This window comes from Zea mays, chromosome 2, assembly GCF_902167145.1.
Source record: "Zea mays cultivar B73 chromosome 2, Zm-B73-REFERENCE-NAM-5.0, whole genome shotgun sequence".
In the NCBI taxonomy this organism is placed as follows: Eukaryota; Viridiplantae; Streptophyta; class Magnoliopsida; order Poales; family Poaceae; genus Zea; species Zea mays.
In genome coordinates this window covers 148,655,095-148,668,558 of record NC_050097.1, presented here as the reverse complement: position 1 = coordinate 148,668,558, position 13,464 = coordinate 148,655,095, and the positions used below count along the sequence as shown (strand labels likewise).

Genomic DNA, 13,464 nt, shown 5'->3' with positions numbered 1-13,464 from the left:
ACATTGTCAAACTCAAAAAACTCTAAAAAACAAAATCCGACATTTAAATGATTCCTTATAATTCCTATTGGTGCAAACCCCGTGCAAACTTACTAAAAAAGTTTCAAAAATTCTAAAAAACATGAATGCACATATCAACTTACCTCATCTATATACAAAATTTCATGGTCAAATTCATCTTACTCTAGCAGTTAAGAAAGACAAAATTTCTAACAAACAGTAATAGTCGAAATGCACCAAAATTTGTCTTTTTGTAATTGCTAGAGTAAGATGAATTTGACCATGAAATTTTGTATATAGATAAGGTAAGCCGAGATGTACATTCATGTTTTGTTTCAAATTTTTTTGAAACTTTTTTAGTACATTTGCATGGGGTTTACACCAAAACGTGGTTTGCATTCGATATGTCTTCTACATCTAAGCCATCTATCTGGTTTTTCTTGTTTGTCGTCGGATCCTGATTCGACGGCTCCCAGATGAGGAGAGCACACCACCCATCTTTTTGCTCCCCGTGCGCTCACTGTATGTGCGGTGCGGTTCGATCGACTGTCAAGCCCGCATGTTTCCGTACGTCCTCCCAGTAGCCTGCGTCTCCATTTACCATGAATCTTCATGAAGTCTGCATCCCCCTCTCCCCTGGCCCCCCAGGCGCTCCGCTCCAAAACGCCGATGCGACCGCCGCCTCGACGTGGCTCCCCCCCGCACAGATAGAAAAGGAAATCCTAGGGTTACATCATCTCGGATCTGAGTTCCTGGTGCTATGGAGGTCGAGGATACACTAATTCAGCGGTTGAGGCTATGGGGGTTACGATCTGAGTTCCTGCTGCCATGGAGGTCGACGACATGCTAATTCAGCGCATGAGGCTCTGGCGGTTGGTGCCCTCCCTTTACGGCCATCCCAGCTGTGATGCCCTCTCCTATCGCTTCCAATGCTGCAGAGCTGTTCCAGGCCGCAAGCGCAACCATGTTGGCTTGCCCCTTTCGAGGAGCTCCATGTCCTCATCACCAAGAACTCATCCTCCCTTTCGGATTACTCAGGTGAGGAGCATGCTATCTGCTCCTCTCTTCTTTGATTGGTGCTAATTCTGGTCTACAATTATCATCTCGAATTTTTTTATGAATTGAGCATCAGATTAGTTTATACAATCATGGTCACCAAGAGCTCGTCCTCCCTTTCGGATTATTCAGGTGAGGAGCATGCTATCTGCCCCTCTCTTCTTTGATTGGTGCTAATTCTGGTCTACAATTACCATCTCGATTTTTTAATAGAGCATCAGATTAGTTTATATAGTTCCAATGATATGGTCGCTAGATCGGTGAGGGATTAAAGAGGGGTATCGATGGGTAGGAACGTCGGCCGGGGGCCTCTGCCCACGGCCGAGCAAGAGGAGGGATTCTCCCTTCTAGTTCTTGCCTACTTTATTTCTCATCCATTGAATACATAAATAGGCCAGTTGGCCGCCCCTATCTAGCTAGAGATCATTATCTCTTTAAAACTCTCCTGAAAACTCTCAACAAACTAACTGATAACCTTCCTAGATAATCTCAACTAATCTCCTAAATAATCTCAACTAATCTTCTAATCTTATCTCTAACTATCCTTATCTAATCTCCCTTGGAGGGCCCATGGTGGCTGCTACCGCAGCCCCTCCATGGGCCTCCTTAGGCCCTGACACTACACCCCTCCTGGACAAGCAGCTCATCCTCGAGCTCCAGCATGATGGGTGCTCAAAGATCGAGTGTACTTGACTCAAAACTAGACACCTAGAAGATAAGCCTTTTACATCTCGGCTTATCTTATTATTCTGAATCTGAATTTTTTTTGACCCCATAAGATAAGGCGGACACCCTCCGCGCATTGGACTTGCACGTGTGTAGCCACCTGGATCCCATGGACGCCATCTAAACGAAAGGGGAGCATATGGACAGGCACCTGAAATAGGTCGCAACAATAACCAGCGGAGGCGCCCTCGTGGCGGCTGGTAGCGGAATGTGGTGACGCTAAATAATGCGCTCTTGCCGATGACGAGGGGAGTGCCTTCCTTACCGCTGCTACCGTAGAGTTGAAGTTCACCGTCCGCGGGACACGTACCATGCTCGCACTTAGAGATAGCGGCCCGGTGCCGTTGCTGATGGTTGTCCGACAGGGCGAGGTCGCACCCCCGTGTGCTGAGGTCAACCGTCACTAAGGCTGCCTCGAGCATCTGCCGACGCGTCTCTCGCACTCTATGTTGTGCAAGGAAGCCACGAGCAGCAGCTTGTATGCCCACAGCCGCCGACGTCTAGAGCCGTGCGGACAACGCCAGCTGGTGCTACTCATGTTGCACTGCTACCTTGATTTGCAGCAGCCCTTGCTCAACCTTCTGTAGCGTGGCTTGCATCTTTGCGAGATCAGCCCTTATGTTGGTCCACAAGTCCCCCATCGATGGAGCTGGTGATTGCTGAGTCGTGGTTGCCCCTAGTGGCGTCGCCCATTGGGATGGAGACGTCGTCAACGAAGATGATGTGACGAAATTTGGCGTTGTCCCTGGAGATGGGCACGCCGGTGTCTAGGATGTGGTGACAAAATTGGTAGACGATGCTGCCCATAGAGATGGGGACGTCGGTTGCCAGGATGGCATGACGAAGGTGGCATACAACGCAGCCCATGGAGATGGGGACGTCGGTTGCCAGGACGGCGTGACGAAGGTGAGATGCAGCACAGTCCATGGAGATGGGGATGCCGGTTGCCATGATGATGCCGCGAAATTGGCAACAGAAGCCATGGGATCAGATCGAAACCCAAGCTAGCCGATACCAGATGTTATGGTCACTAGATCGGTGAGGGATTGGAGAGGGGTATCGATGGGCAGGAAACATCGGTCGGGGCCTCTGCTCATGGCCGAGCAAGAGGAGGGTTTCTCCCTTCTAATTCTTGCCTGCTATATGTCTCATCCATTGATTACATAAATAGGCCGGCTGGCCGCCCCTATCTAGCTATTTATCCTTATCTCCTTAAAACTCTCCTAAAAACTCTCAACAAACTACTAATTGATAATCTTCCTAGATAATCTCAACCAATCTACTAGATAATCTCAACTAATCTTCTAATCTTATCTCTAATTATCCTTATCTAATCCCTTTGGAGGGCCCATGGTTGCTGCTGCCGCAGCCCCTCCGTGGGCCTCTTTAGGCCCTGACACTACACCCCTCCTGGACAAGCAGCTCGTCCTCGAGCTGCAATATGATGGGTACTCAAAGACCGAGTCTACTTGACCCAAAACCAGACACCTAGAAGATAAGCCTTTTACATCTCGACTTATCTTATTATTCCAAATCTGATTTTTTTTGACCCTATAAGATAAGGTGGACACCCTCCGCGCATTGGACTTGCACGTGTGCAGCCACCTAGATCCCATGGACGCCATCTGGATGAAAGGGGAGCACATGGATGGGCACCTGGAGTAGGTCGTAACAATAACCAGCGGAGGCGCCCTCGTGGCGGCCGGTAGCAGAATGTGGTGGCGCTAAATAGTGTGCCCTTGCCGATGACGAGAGGAGTGCCTTCCCTACCATCATTGCCGTAGAGTTGAAGTTCGTTGCCCGTAGGACACGTACCATGCTCGCACTTAGAGATAGCGGCCTGGTGCCGCTGCTGATGGCCGTCCGACAGGGCAAGGTCGCGCCCCCGTGTGCCGAGGTCAACCGTCACCAAGGCTGCCTTGAGCATCTGTCGGTGCATCTCTCGCACTCTCTGTCATGCAAGGAAGCCACAAGCAGCAGCTTGTATGCCCACAGCCGCCGACGTCTTGAGCCATGCGGACAACGCCAGCTGGTGCTGCTCATGTTGCACTGCTGCCTTGATTTGTAGCAGCCCTTGCTCAACCTTCTGGAGCATGGCTTACATCTTTGCGAGATCAGCCCTTATGTTGGTCCACAAGTCTCCCATCAATGGAGCTGGTGATTGCTGAGCCATGGTAGCCCCTAGTGGTGTCGCCCATGGGGACGGAGACGTCGTCAACAAAGATGATGTGACGAAATTTGGCATTGTCCCTAGGGATGGGCACGCCGGCGTCCAGGATGTGGTGTCAAAATTGGCAGGCGATGCTGCCCATGGAGATAGGGATGCCTGTTGCCAGGATGGTGTGACGAAGGTGGCATGCGGCGCAGCCCATGGAGATGGGGACGTCGGTTGCCAGGACAGCATGACGAAGGTGACATGAGGCACAGTCCATGGAGATGGGGACATCGATCGCCTGGATGACGCCGCGAAATTGGCAGCAGAAGCCATGGGATCAGATCGAAACCCAAGCTATCTGATACCAGTTGTTATGCTCGCTAGATCGATGAGGGATTGGAGAGGGGTATCAATAGGTAGGAACACCGGCCGGGGGCCTCTGCCCATGGCCGAGCAAGAGGAGGGTTTCTCCCTTCTAATTCTTGCCTGCTTTAATTCTCATCCATTGATTACATAAATAGACCGGCTAGCTGCCCCTTTCTAGCTATTTATCCTTATCTCCTTAAAAATCTCCTAAAAACTCTCAACAAACTACTAATTGATAATCTTCCAAGATAATCTCAACCAATCTACTAGATAATCTCAACTAATCTTCTAAACTTATCTCTAATTATCATCTAATCCCTTTGGAGGGCCCATGGTTGCTGCTGCCGCAGCCCCTCCGTGGGCCTCTTTAGGCCCTGACACTTATCTCTAATTATCCTTATCTAATCCCTTTGGAGGGCCCATGGTTGCTGCTGCCGTAGCCCCTCCTTTGGCCTCTTTAGGCCCTGACACTACACCCCTCCTGGACAAGTAGCTCGTCCTCGAGCTGCAACATGACGGGTACTCAAAGACCGAGTCTACTTGACCCAAAACCAGACACCTAGAAGACAAGCCTTTTACATCTCGACTTATCTTATTATTCCAAATATGATTTTTTGACCCTATAAGATAAGGTGGACACCCTCCGCGTATTGGACTTGCACGTGTGCAGCCACCTAGATCCCATGGACACCATCTAAACGAAAGGGAGCATATGGACAGGCACCTGAAATAGGTAGCAACAATAACCAGCGGAGGCGCCCTCGTGGCGGCCGGTAGCGGAATGTGGTGACGCTAAATAGTGCGCCCTTGCCGATGACGAGGGGAGTGCCTTCCTTACCGCTACTGCCGTAGAGTTGAAGTTCGTCGCCCGCGGGACACGTACCATGCTCGCATTTTGAGATAGCGGCCCGGTGCCGCTGCTGATGGTCGTCCGACAGGGCGAGGTCGCGCCCCCGTGTGCTGAGGTCAACCGTCACCAAGGCTGCCTCGAGCATCTGCCGACGCATCTCCTACACTCTACGTTGTGCAAGGAAGCCACGAGCAGCAACTTGTATGCCCACAGCCGCCGACGTCTGGAGCCGTGCGGACAACGCCAGCTGGTGCTGCTCATGTGGCACTGCTATCTTGATTTGCACCAGCCCTTGCTCAACCTTCTGTAGCGTGGCTTGCATATTTGCGAGATCAGCCCTTATGTTGGTCCATAAGCCCCCCATCGATGGAGCTGGTGATTGCTGAGCCGTGGTTGCCCCTAGTGGCGTCGCCCATGGGGATGGAGACGCCGTCAACGAAGATGATGTGACGAAATTTGGCGTTGTCCCTGGAGATGGGCACGCCAGTGTCCAGGATGTGGTGACAAAATTGGTAGACGATGCTGCCCATAGAGATGGGGACGCCGGTTGCCAGGATGGCGTGACGAAGGTGGCATACAACGCAGCCCATGGAGATGGGGACGTCGGTTGCCAGGACGGCGTGACGAAGGTGAGATGCGGCGCAGTCCATGGAGATGGGGATGCCGGTTGCCAGGATGACGCTGCGAAATTGGCAACAGAAGCCATGGGATCAGATCGAAATCCAAGCTAGCCGATACCAGATGTTATGGTCGCTAGATTGGTGAGGGATTGGAGAGGGGTATCGATGGGCAGGAAACGTCGGCCGGGGGCCTCTGCCCATGGCCGAGCAAGAGGAGGGTTTCTCCCTTCTAATTCTTGCCTGCTTTATGTCTCATCCATTGATTACATAAATAGGCCGACTGGCCGCCCCTATCTAGCTATTTATCCTTATCTCCTTAAAACTCTCCTAAAATCTCTCAACAAACTAACTTATAACCTTCCTAGATAATCTCAACTAATCTCCTAAATAATCTCAACTAATCTTCTAATCTTATCTCTAACTATCCTTATCTAATCTCCCTTGGAGGGCCCATGGTGGCTGCTGCCGCAGCCCCTCCGTGGGCCTACTTAGGCCCTAACATCCAACTTCCAACCTCTGAGTTTACAATATACTTATGCCAATTGTTGTATCTTGAAATAGAATCAAAACGTCTTAGCACAGAAGATCTATAACAGTGACACAAGGTTACCAACCTGTAACATCAATGATAATAGCAATAGTAATATAACTGTGTTCAATGGGTGATTGTAAAAAAAATCTACAAGCTTGCTGCCCTTTAGGATCACAAAAGAAAAAAAAACTTTGCCCCAGGGCTAGTTTGGGAACTACAAAATCGGAGGGGATTGGAGGGGCTAAAATCTTCTTCTTATTCAAAATTGAATAAGAAGCGAATTTAGCCCCTTCAATACTCTTCGGTTTTGTGGCTCCCAAACTAGCACTAAACGGTGTCGGCGGTAGGAAAAAATAGAAAACATGTCTTCTAGCTTTGACATGTTTTATATAGTACTACTACCTAATTATCATTAACTGATGACGCCTTTGCAGGTTTGCATAGTAACAAACAGTACATGCTATAGTAGTATAGTACGTTAAGTGGTGAAAACACTTATTGCAGGAAAAATCTCACTATGTGTGAGTAAGGTATAGGATGGTAGCAAGCAAAATAGAAGAAGCTAAAAATTAAAGTACCATAAATTTTGTTTATTGTAAATTTGATGTCTATGACTTGATTTTAGGAATGACAAAATTAACATGTGTCATTTGAGAGATAGATCCAACTTAGAGTTGCTATAATATCTTTTACCTATTTGGTTCTTGTTACTTTTAAGGTGATCTCCTTTGCTGAGATTGACGTGCACTTGTTTCTCACTTGCTGATTAGCAGTTTTTCTGTGCATTATTTTGAATTCGTCGATAATAGATGGGTGTCTTTGATATAATTTTTAGGTTAAAGATCAGTTTTGTGGAAAACATACAATATATTGGTATCTTCAATAGTACAAGATCATGTACCACATGTCGACATCAATACTGACTAATTCCTTGGTTATTTTTAATAGGATGGAAGTGTGTCGAATGCTTCTTCAGATACTATTTCTTGGTCTGTTAAATATACTTGACCCAAATGCAAGTTTTGCTCAAATGTGACAAAAAATGATTGTCACATTAATTGTCAGCACGCCTGCTTCCAGCAAAGTTCTAGAAAAGGTAAGTTCTTTTGACAGATGCAAAATGTAGCATTATTCTATCCTTTTTTTACACATCCATGTGACCTTTGTTAGATGCCACAATACGAGGTATTCAAATGTGTCTAACTACTAATTATTGCCTTCTTCTATTTGTTGTACAGGAAAAGATGGAATGAAACTCAAATTTTGATGGCCACACATGTGTGGAGACTTGAATTCATATATATTTAGTTAGGCTCAACATTAGCGTAAACAGTTGATGACCAAGTTTTTCAATTAGTATTTTAGTTTAGATTTAGAGTACACTTATGTATGAGTTATTTACCAATGCTTATTTATGAGATATTGAACGATATTAAAATATTATGAAATATATGTGCATGTATATTTCTCTTTCATATTATTATAATGCGGAATTTAAAAATGATTATAAATTGAAGAATGTACTACCTTGTTTCGTTTAAATCTTAATAAGACGGTTCCTAAAATGTTTAATATCAGTTTCCTATATAAGATGGTTTTCTTGTTGTAAGTGTCTATTATTATAGGATATTCTAGACAGTTTGATAAACATTTTGTGACTTATAATATTTTTATTCTCGACGGTTCTTTATAAGAAGTATCGTAAAGAAAAACCTAATTCAAGACGGTTTATCGGATAAAATGACTTAAACAAATACATTTTTAAACGATTATAAATTAAAAAGTGTCTCATATAATACCTTTTAAGATAACTTACAACCATCTTAAATGTGGGCATCTTTTACGATTTCATCAAATTTGGACACTTTATAAGCGTCTTAATAATTGAAAATTAACCGTCTCGTATAACATGATCTGTAGTAGTGCATGTTGGGATGAAGAATCTCCACAAACTTCTAAAGGGAGAACAAATTTTAGGACTAACCATTGTTCATTTTGAGAAAGACATGATTTGTAGCGCATGTCAAGCAGGGAAGCAAGTTGGAGTCCATCATCCACACAAAAACATCATGACGGCTAACAGGCTGCTTGAGTTACTCCACATGGACCTATTCGGCTCGATCGCTTAAATAAGCATCGGCGGGAGTAAGTACTGTCTAGTTATTGTGGATGATTATTCTCACTTCACTTGGGTGTTCTTTTTGCAAGAAAAATCTCAAACCCAAGAGAATTTAAAGATATTCTTAAGAAGGGCTCAAAACGAGTTCGGATTGAGGATCAAAAAGATAAGAAGTGATAATGGGACGGAGTTCAAGAACTCTCAAATTGAAGGATTTCTTGAGGAGGAGGGCATCAAGCATGAGTTCTCTTCTCCCTACACGTGTAGTGGAGAGGAAGAATAGAACTCTACTAGACATAGCAAGAACCATGCTTGATGAGTACAAGACACCGGACCGGTTCTGGGCTGAGGCGATTAACACCGCCTGCTACTCCATCAACGGGTTATATCTTCATCGAATCCTCAAGAAGACATCGTATGAACTCCTCACTGGTAAAAAGCCTAATGTTTCATATTTTAGAGTCTTTAGGAGCAAATGCTTTGTTCTTATCAAGGGAGGTAGAAGTTCTAAATTTGCTCCTAAAGCAGTAGAAGGCTTTTTATTAGGTTATGACTCAAACATAAGGGCATATAGAGTCTTTAACAAATCCACAGGATTAGTTGAAGTTTCTTGTGACATTGTGTTTGATGAGAGTAATGGCTCACAAATGGAGCAAGTTGATCTTGATGAACTATATGATGAAGAGGCTCCATGCGTTGCGCTAAGGAACATGTCCATTGGAGATGTGTGTCCTAAGGAATCCGAAGAGCCTCCACAAGCACAAGATCAACCGTCATCTTCCATGCAAGCATCTCCACCAATTCAAGACGAGGATCAGGCTCAAGATGATGAAGATGAAGGTCAAGAGGATGAGCCACCCCAAGAGGAGGACATAGATCAAGGGGGAGATGAAGATGATCAAGACAAGGAAGATGATCAAGAAATAAGGAATCAAAGACCGCCACACCCAAGAGTCCACCAAGCAATTCAAAGACATCACCCTATCAACTCCATTCTTGGTGACATTCATAAGGGGGTAACCACTAGATCTCGAGTTGCACATTTTTGTGAACATTACTCTTTTGTGTCCTCTATTGAGCCATACAGGGTGGAGGATGCACTAAGAGATCCGAATTGGGTAGTGGCTATGCAAGAGTAGCTCAACAACTTCATGAGGAATGAGGTATGGCACTTAGTTCCACGTCCTAATCAAAATGTTGTAGGTACCAAGTCGGTATTCCGCAACAAGCAAGATGAGCATGGTGTGATGACAAGGAACAAAGCCCGACTTGTGGCCAAAGGTTATTCATAAGTCGAAGGTTTGGACTTTGATGAAACTTATGCACCCGTAGCTAGGCTTGAGTCAATTCGTATATTACTTGCCTATGCTACTTATACCATGGCTTTAAGCTTTATCAAATGGATGTGAAAAGTGCCTTCCTCAATGGACCCATAAAGGAAGAGGTCTATGATGAGCAACCTCCCGACTTTGAAGATAGTGAGATCCTAACCATGTGTATAAACTCTCAAAGGCGCATTATGGGCTCAAGCAAGCCCCAAGAGCATGGTATGAATGCCTGCGAGATTTCCTTATCACTAATGGCTTCAAAGTCGATAAAGCCGATCCTACTCTCTTCACTAAAATTGTTGCAAAGGACTTGTTTATATGCCAAATTTATGTTGATGATATTATATTTGGGTCTACTAACAAGTCAACTTGTGAAGAATTTAGTTGGATTATGATATAGAAATTCGAGATGTCCATGATGGGGGAGTTGAAGTATTTCCTTGGATTTCAAATCAAGCAACTCCAAGAGGGCACCTTCATCAACCAAACCAAGTACATTCAAGATATACTTAAGAAGTTTGGAATGAAGAATGGCAAACCCATCAAGATACCCATAGGAACCAATGGGCATCTCGACCTCGACACGGGAGGTAAATCCGTAGATCAAAAGGTATACCGGTCGATGATAGGATCTTTACTCTACTTATGTGCATCTCGACCGAATATTATGCTTTCTGCATGCATGTGTGCAAGATTCTAGGCAAATCCTAAGGAAGTTCACCTTAGGGCCATGAAAAGAATCATGAGATATTTAGTTTACACTCCTAAGTTTGAGCTTTGGTACCCCAAGGGATATACCTTTGATCTAATTGGGCATTCTGATGCTGATTATGTTGGATGTAAAATTGATAGGAAGAGCACATCAGGGACTTGTCAGTTTTTGGGAAGATCCCTGGTGTCATGGGCTTCAAAGAAACAAAATTCAGTAGCTCTTTCCACCATCGAAGCCGAGTATTTTGACGTAAGACATTGTTGTGCACAATTGCTTTGGATGAGGCAAACCCTTAGGGACTATGGCTACAAGTTGAGCAAAGTCCCTCTCCTATGTGATAATGAGAGTGCTATCCGCATGGCGGATAATCCCATTGAACACAGCCGCACTAAACACATAGACATCCGGTATCACTTTTTGAGAGATCACCAACAAAAGGGGGATATCGAAATAGCTTATGTAAGCACCCACAACCAATTAGCCGATATCTTTACCAAGCCACTAGATGAGAAAACTTTTAGCAAACTTAGAAATGAGCTAAATATACTTGATTCTCGAAATTTTGATTGAAACATTGCACACATAGCTCAAGTATATACCTTTGACCAAATTTGTTTCATTTGGTACAAATGCATACTTCTTATTCTTCTTATGCCAAAGCTAAGACTAATGTTCTTTCAAGTATATCTCTATGATTAGTCTTAGAATTGAAAGGGAAATGGAGTATTCGGCAAAGACAAGGCTTCCACTCCAACTCTGACGGTATCACTTACCCTTTGCCGTTACTCATATCACTCTCAATGGTATGATTCTTCACTCACATTTATATAACCATTTGGGAGAAGGTATTAGGTCCCAAAGGGGAAAAGTTACGAAAGGGCTCTTAAGTTCTCCGTTTTTGGTGCTTAATGCCAAAGGGGGGGAAAATATTAAGCCCAAAGCAAAAGAACCGCACCACCATTTCAAAAAATTTCAAAATGAATTTTTTCAATTGGTGTACTTTTCAATTAGTACCTAATTTTCAATTGAAATGTGAAAGTAAAATTTCAAATTGGCATCTTCAAAACTTCACATTTAGTAGGAAAGAATTTTAATTGGTATGATTTCACTTCATATCTATTTCAAAACCCTCTTGAAAGCTATGGGGAGAATCTCTTTAGGGGGAGCTTTTATTTAGTCAAAGGAAAAACATTTGAAACAGAGGGAGAAATTTCAAATCTTAAAAAATGCTTCTTTCAATCTTATTCTTATACCTTTGACTATTTGCAAAAGATTTTGAAAAGATTTTCTAAAAGAATTGCAAAAACAAAACTAGTGGTGCAAATGTGGTCCAAAATATTAAATAAAAGAAAGACAATTCATTCACTCTTATTCATATGTTTAAAATCTTTCAATTGGTTTAACTCCAAGTAACCTATGCACATTCATCATAAATGCAAACTAGTTACATTTCTGCACTTTATATTTGCTTTGGTTTGTGTTGGCATCAATCACCAAAAAGGGGGAGATTGAAAGGGAAATTGGGTTAACCATTTCCTATAATTAATTTTGATGGTTGATGATCAACACAAACACATGGACTAACTAGTTTGTCTAGATATTATTTATCTCAAGTGCATAAGGTTCAACAAAAACCAAGAAAGATATCCGGTTAGGGATACCATCAAAAATGAAGCAAAGGACTTGAGTGTGTTGATTTTTGGCGCACCGGACAGTGTCCGGTGCACCAAGCTGTATAGTAGATGAACCAACCACTCTTAGGAATTTGGAGACGCGCTTCGCTATAATTCACTGGACTCTCCGGTGAACCAGAGGAGCAATGACTCCCTGCACGCCAACGGCTCTCTGCAAAAGGAATAGTACGCTACAGTGCCGCGGCAGAAGTCAGAGGGCACCAGACTGTCCGGTGTGGCACCGGACTGTCCGGTGCAGCAAGACGACAAGTGACTCCATTGGTCAACGGCTCTGAACCCTAACAGTTGTGATGATGTGGCGCGCACCGGACAGTGCACAGTGACTGTCCGGTGGCGCACCAGACTGTCCGTTGCGCCCATCGTCAGCAGAAATCAGCCAACGGCTAGAAGTGGTTGGGATGCTATAAATACCCCCCAACCACATCATTCACTCCTATCCAAGCCTCCTGAAATCTTCATTCACTGCAAGAGCAAAAGCCCAACACTCCAAGACACAATCAAAGCAATCAATCCACTCAAAGGCCCAAAATCAACTCTAGTGCATTAGGGCTTATGAGAGGATCACTTGTGTTCTTTTGTTGCTCTTGTCGCTTGGTTTGGCCTTTTTCTTTTTCCTTCTTATTCTCAAGAGACATGTAATTGAAGCAAGAGACACCTAAGTGTGTGGTGGTCCTTGCGGGGTCTAAGTGACCTGTGAGATTAAGGAAAAGGCTCAGTGGGTCTAAGTGACCGTTTGAGAGAGTGAAAGGGTTGAAATAGACCCGGTCTTTGTAAACTCCTCAATGGGGACTAGGTTCTTTGGAACCAAACCTCAGTAAAACAAATCATCGTGTTCACTCGCTTTGATTCTCGTTTGATTTGTTTTCCCTCTCTAACGTTTCCTTGCTAGTACTGATTTGAGTTGGCTCCCATACATCATCCGCATTCCTTGAGCAACTCTTAGCAAGAGAAACATTCTTTTGACTTGAATTTAATTCTAACACTAACCCCGACTTTTAGTGTGTGTTTAAGTTTGTAAATTTTAGGTTTCGCCTATTCACCCCCTCTAGGCGACTTTCACCATGTCCGCGCACTCACCATGGAGACTGTACCATGTCGCTGGCCCACGCGCCCCAGCTCTTTTTGAGCCCCACCCGCACCCGCTCTCTCTCCCCTGCCTCATTTCGCACACTCTCGCCCTCTCTCGCGCGCTGCCATCGCCGCCCGTGCTCGTTGGAGATCCACGGCCACGCTGCCGGCCGTCCAGCCCACCAGAAGTCATCCAAGCCATCTTAGTTCCGTCCTAAAGTGAGGAACTCGCTCCTGT

The 13,464-nt window shown here is 44.7% G+C and overlaps 1 long non-coding RNA gene across 1 annotated transcript; it reads left to right on the top strand.

Annotated features, from left to right (window-relative positions):
• The first annotated feature begins 544 nt into the window (after window positions 1–544).
• Window positions 545–7,780, top strand: LOC103647083 (uncharacterized). The gene is made up of 3 exons (XR_002267288.3): window positions 545–1,188; window positions 7,254–7,401; window positions 7,544–7,780. It is a non-coding gene; the product is annotated as an uncharacterized lncRNA (long non-coding RNA).
• Window positions 7,781–13,464: the final 5,684 nt, after the last annotated feature.